Here is a 6,801-nt window from a genome sequence, read left to right as displayed (position 1 = left end):
TAGGCCTGACTTATATATACTGCAGTCTTTGTTAAGATCGTTTTCCATTCAGGTAAGCACGTAATAGGCGTGAACTGTTAAGCATGCATTCAGGAGCCGTTATCATTTGTTTATCATGTGAGTAGACAACAAAATTGTGTGAAATAGTAGGGCTACTTGCATACAAGTGACCATATGGTTTAATAGAAAAATTAGCATGAATTGCTTTGTAGTTGGGCAACGAAAACTGCATGACGAAGAGTAGACCCAATTCAATATATTAATGACCCATTCAGTTCTTACAATAGACACACAAATGCTAAATAGGTGTATCGACATAAGATATTGTAATTGTACATAATCTAGATCATGTTTAGTTTTTTCTTCTTTTGCTGGGAGAGAATCATGTTTAGTTTCTGATCTCCTGCCAAAAAAGCAGAGAAATGTCGTGTTTGGTTGAAGGGAAGTCAAATTAAAATAACCAGTCATCAACCCACGAACCTGGATAGGGCTAGTTCTTTTTAAAAACACATAAAACTCAATAACACCTAAATTGGATGGGAAACACCACATTAGGGCTGATTGAAATCTTGCCAAAACCGCAGTATCACTACTAGGGAAAGGCTAGGCAAACGCTTACTAGTAGCGCGGGTTTATACCCCTCACTACTACTACTTACTAGTAGCGCGGGTTTTTACCCTAGCGCAGGTTTTTACCCCTCCCGGGACATGCCATAGTAGTAGCGAGGGGTATAGACACGCACTACTACTAAGTTGATAGTAGTAGCGAGGGCTATAAACCCACGCTGCTACTAACTACATGGTTTTTGAAGAGCTCTGAAATCCCCATCTCCTTCCCCAAATCCTTCCTCTCCCCCCCTCTCTCCATAGGCTCTCACATGGACCTCCTATGCATGCGCGCCTCCTCCTCCATGGCGTCAAAAGAGGCTGGCCACCTCGCGCCACCAGCTTCCCGGAGCTCGCAGGTATTCCCCGCATCTCCATGCCACCACGCCGGAGCACCTCACCAACGGCGACCAACCCTGCTGGTACCTCCATCTCCTTCCTGTCTCCCTCGTTTTTCTTTTTCTCTCTCCCTCTGGTTTGACTCACCATCCCATGTCCTTGCCCGTGCAGGTCATCACCATGGACGACCAGGAGCTTGCTGCCTTGGTTGCAAAGAGGAGCCCCATGCCGCTGCCTTGCTCGGCCATGGATCCGGGCCCTCTACAGCAGTCGGTGCCGGATCTGTTCTACCACTGCCCTTCTGCAGCTCCGGCAACCCCTGTCGTTGCTGGATCGAACCATTGCTGCCATTAATTGACAGCACGCACGACATCGAGATTCTTTTTGTTTTTGAAATTAATAGTAGTAGTGTGGGTGGTACCCACGCTACTACTAACATACGTAGTAGTAGCACGGGCACATCCACGCTACTACTATAAGTTAGCTATAGCGCCGTAGTAGTAGCGCGAGCGCCCGTGCTACTACTAGCTATTTAACCCTCTCTACTACTAGGCTTTTCCCTAGTAGTGTATAGTCGGCCCTTTGGGACACGGAACAGGAGATGAAGTACACAAAGGGGAGGCAGGGTAGCCCTCGCTATTCAGGAGATTTCACTGGCCTAACTGAGCCATGTGATGAGGGCTCAAAAGTACACGATGCCCCGTGAGCCGCCTCCTAGCCCCACGTCCCCGGCTAGATCCCAGCCACATCGCCCTGACCATCTCCTCATCGGAGGATCCGTGCCTCCGCTGGTTTGGGCACATTGACAGGGGCATTGATGTAGCTATGAGCCGGTGGCGCGGTCCGGATGGCACCCCATGGACATCCTTTGTTTTGTACCTGTTGATGCGGTTTGTTGTGCCTTCACCTATGCCGAGTAAAATGGAGCTGTCGTTTTCAGTGGGTCACTAATTTTCCTACCAAGCTCAGATTTATTCAAGGGTTTCATGGCAACGACTGCGGCTCCAGTGCGCTGGTCCTTAGCAGCACGTGCATGAAGACATCCCAGCTTTCATCGACAATGTCAAGTCTGCTCCGGTAGGTGAGTGGCGATAGCAGCGTGTCGGTGGCTCATTTTGGCGGTAGTTTTGGTCATTCAGTGGTTTCGGAATCTCGATTTAATTTTTATTGTGTTGGAGATACTTTATAGTTCCAATGTACTTTTATAATTGGTTAGATCATTTTCGCAAAAAGAAACTATTATTCATTATTGTTATAGATATAATAAAATCATTTTTCCGATGTCTGATATGGCATATTTGGATATACAGTAGAGTATGTCATTAGTTGCGTGTTAGTAAAAAAATTGGTTGACATCCACTATTTGGCTGATTAGGAGCTAATTTCATTTCCCTGTTGAGATCTGATCTCATTCTTGCGTTACCCTCGTACTTTTTAGTAAGTATTATGGATTGTTCATATGAACTACTATAAGTATAAGCGCAAGTAAACTTCTCTCTCAATCGATTTAAGCTATTACATATGTAATGGCCACCAATGCCCCACATTACCTATGTAATTCTCGGTTCTAGTAAGGATTAAGGTTGGATAACAGATGACCACATTAACCAGGACGATAACATATGCCATGAATCCTCCCTCCGACGAACGACAGATACATGGAAGCTTTAGGGTAATAAGATTGCACTATATGCCTCGACAAATAGAGATGTCAGTGCCCAATTGCTCCATCATGCAGTACGGGAGCCTGCGGTGGATGATGCCGGGGTACCTCCTCCTCGCCCGCGTCGTGGAAGAGCACGACAGCAACATCTTGGGCCTTCGCGTCCGGGATGCAGCGAGCTTGCAGGCCGTCTTCCAGTGCAGTCAACAAGACGACGAGAGAATGCTTCAGCACATCAGCTTCCGCTCCATAGCTTCGTGTCCACTTCAGCACAGAAGCATGCAGCAACAACAAATTTGGCCTTCCTATGCACTTCGCCTGATGAACTGCCGGAAGGAGAGGAGCCAAAACGCCCGCTCCATAGCTTGGTGAAGCTCCTTGGTACTCTGGGTTGCCGTGTTGAAATCTAACACCTGGTAAGGGGTGGTGGACTCTGAGAATGAGAGGAGCATGAGAAGAAGCAAAACCATGATCCTAGTAGCCATGGCTGCTTTGCAAATGTGTGGTAGTTCCTCCAATATCTCAATGTACAAATCTCATAGGCATAACAAAGTTAATCCAATATCTCAATGTACATCGAACGTCCAAATATCACAAAACCTGCAGCAAATCAGCGGCCGCGCACGAGCAACTAGCTCACCTCCCCTCGCGCCGCCTCCCCCGGGCGACGCCAGGGGTCCCTCAACCCTAGCACCGGGGGCAAGTTTCTGCTGACGAGAGAAGACCCAGGGGCAAGTGGTTATTTTCTTGTCTTTTATAATGACACCTCTAATTAACATTGAAGGGACAGGATCGGCTCTCAACGATAAGAATAATCAGCTGGCAGATGATTATCTCTTGTGCATATGGACAGATGATATATGTACTGATATGATAATTCATGTTATTCGAAAATGAATGATATGTATGAGTATGAGATACAATTTTGACGAGGTTAATAGGTTCTGTTATTGTGAGGTGGGACAATATGGAGTTCTTCTTACCACCTTAACGAGATCCGCTTATAACCAACTAAAATCAGATGAAACCCAACTTTTTAACCATACAATGAGGCAGCAAAAATAAAGATAGAGAGCTTAACGAGATCTGCTTAACTTACTAAAATCAGATGAAACCTAACTTTTTAACCATATAACGGAGGCAGCAAAAATAAAGATAGAGAGCTTAAAGAGATTCGCTTATAACTAACTAAAACCAGATGAAACCTAACTTTTTAACCATACAACGGAGGCCACAAAAATAAAGATAGAGAGCACAACAAGATCCCCCTAACTAACTAAACCAGATGAAACCTAACTTTTAACCATACAATGCCGGCGGAAAAATAAAGACAGAGAGCTAAACAAATAGTGATGCATACGTTAGAAGATAAATTCATGTGCCCTCTTATTGATCATCACTGCCTATGGCCATATAATTTGCCATTAGATCATCATTATATTATATATTTATGTCGGTACATCCAATGCAGTTTTTAAAAAGTGAAGATACATTGTGTTGCAAAAAGAAAAAAGAAAAAAAGCAAAGATACATTGGATGTGAACTCAGCAAATAGTAAGAAGTTTCTTTCCAGATATATACAAGAAGTTGCAGGAATGCAAACTTAACAATTACCTCCATTGTTGCGTGACAGCACACATACAGTGCACTTACAGAATGCAATCCATCTCAAGTACCTTATATGCATTTACAAGGAGGACCACAATATTGGTTTTCAGAAGTGACGATGCATTGGCAAGTCGGAAAATAGTATGAATTTTCTTTCCAAATACAAGAAGTCGCAAGAATGCAAATTAAACAATTACCTCAACTCAAGGGTGACAGCAGACCACAATATTGGTTTTCGTGAATTCATTGAAACTTGAATGCATCACATGCTTTCTGCTAACGAGAGAAGACCCGGGGGCTAGTGGTTATTTTCTTGTCTTAATGACACCTCTAATTAGCATTGAGTACAGGATCGGATCTCAAAGATAAGAATAATTGCCTGGCAGATAATTATCTCTTGTGCATATGGATTATGGACAAATGATATATACTTTTGCACTGATATGATAATTTATGTTATTCGATGATCAAAGATATGTGTATGAGTATGAGATACAATTTCGACGAGCTTAATAGGTTCTCTTATTATTGTGAGGCAATGAAGATCAGAATAAACGACTGTATGGAGTTCTTATTATTAGTTTAACGAGATCAGCTTAACAAACTAAAATCGGATGAAACCTAACTTCTTAACCATACAATGGAGGCATGATCGATCTCAGATATGAACAAAATAAGCTGGCAGGTGACCATCTCTTGCTCATATGAGCAAATGATACACTGATATGGTAAAACACAACTTGACAATCTCCTGTTATTCCGCGATGAAATACATGTATGAGAATGTGATACAAATTGGCGAGCATTTTTATTTTTGAGGGATACAATTTGGTGAGCTTAATATGTTGCGTTATTGTGAGACAGTGAAAAGCAGAAGCAGAATAAAGGGCAGGGTGGAATTCTCTTTATCAGGTTAACAAGATCAGATTAACTAACTAAAATCAGATGAAGCCTAACTCTGTAGCCATACAACAGAAGCAGCAAAAGTAAAGACAGAGAGCTAGAACAACAGTGGCGTTGGAAGATAAATTCCAGTTCCCTTTTATTGATCGCTGCCTATGGCCATATAAATGAAATGAGATCTCGGACTCGGCCAGCTGCAACATGCCTCTAGAAAGCACATTTCCTCTGACGAACATATGAAATACGACAGTACAAAACAGAATAAACACTGAGATTATACAGATGACTGGATGCTATAACTAACTTGGATATCGCGGCACCGAAGACGGACTTTCTTCAGATGCTGAGCATGGAAGGGAGGCTGCTGACGCCTCCGCCGCCGCGCACGTACGTGGAGCAGCCGCGGGCGGCGGGGTGCGGGAGAGGCTGCGCCGGCGAGTGGTCCGGCCGGCGAGGAGGACGGGGAGGGGGAGATGAAGACGATGCAGATCGGCCGAGTGTGGGCTGGGCTTGTGACGTTGAGGCCTCCGAAAACTATAGCCCAATTCTAATTTGGTGGCCTAACACACAACTCTTATATTGGGCCTAATAACTCGCTCGAGGCTGTGGGCCTCTGTTCCAGCCCCACCTATCATTTCCCTTCACCCAAAAAAAATTCCTTCACATACAGATGGAACTGATGATTTATCTCAAAGAAATCAGAAGATGGAACTAATGATGACGTGTCTAGAGTTAGGACCGGATATATGCTAGTAGGAGTAGCTTGTAAGCAACTACCATCATTTACATGTAAAGGGAATTCGATGAGTCATGTCATGCTCTGTAGGCGTCAGTTCATCTTATCATCTTAGAGGAAAATACAAAATTAGTTTTATAAAAAGCAACCGAGTCTAGAAGAACCCTCCACACGCAAGACTTCAATAATCGAGCATATCTTAACAGCCCACACACGATTGCAAACTTAGTCCTACACAAGCTTTGCCTTTCTTGTTTACGGCTGACAGCCTATACAAGGTTCCAAACTCGGTTGCAAAAGTGATACTATCCGGATAAGTGCGTGACATGTAAAGTTAATAAGGTGAGTCATATGTACCAAACATCGAGGTTTCTGTACTTTGTGTATGATCATATGCACAACTAAAAAGCAACTTTGATGATGAATCCAAAAGTACGCTTTTGTAGCTAGTGCAACCCAACACAATGTACCAAGAAATTCATTTCAGATGCATCCAAACAGAATTATTAAAGCCGGTGCAAAGAAGGAAAAGAGGTGGTGTCCCGGCAACTATAAATAGGCATGAAGTATAAAGATGATCACAAGCACAAGCATCAAAGCCAAGCAACACTAGTTAACACCAATCCACAATGAAGACCTTCCTCGTCTTTGCCCTCCTCGCTCTTGCGGCGGCAAGTGCCGTTGCGCAAATTTCACAGCAACAACAACCACCACCATTTTCGCAGCAACAACAACCACCATTTTCACAGCAACAACAACAACCATTTTCGCAGCAACAACAATCACCATTTTCGCAACAACAACAACCACCATTTTCGCAGCAACAACAACCACCGTTTTCACAACAACCACCAATTTCACAGCAGCAACAACCACCATTTTTACAGCAACAACAACCACAATTTTCACAGCAACAGCAGCCACCATATTCGCAGCAACAACAGCCA

General features: G+C 43.7%; 1 pseudogene; it reads left to right on the top strand.

Moving 5' to 3' along the window:
- The first annotated feature begins 6,447 nt into the window (after window positions 1-6,447).
- LOC119357886 overlaps window positions 6,448-6,801 on the top strand; it is a 1,520-nt pseudogene continuing 1,166 nt past the window's right edge.

This window comes from Triticum dicoccoides, chromosome 1A, assembly GCF_002162155.2.
Source record: "Triticum dicoccoides isolate Atlit2015 ecotype Zavitan chromosome 1A, WEW_v2.0, whole genome shotgun sequence".
In the NCBI taxonomy this organism is placed as follows: Eukaryota; Viridiplantae; Streptophyta; class Magnoliopsida; order Poales; family Poaceae; genus Triticum; species Triticum dicoccoides.
The sequence above is the reverse complement of the archived record's forward strand: the minus strand, read 5'-3'. Positions and strand labels throughout refer to the sequence as shown.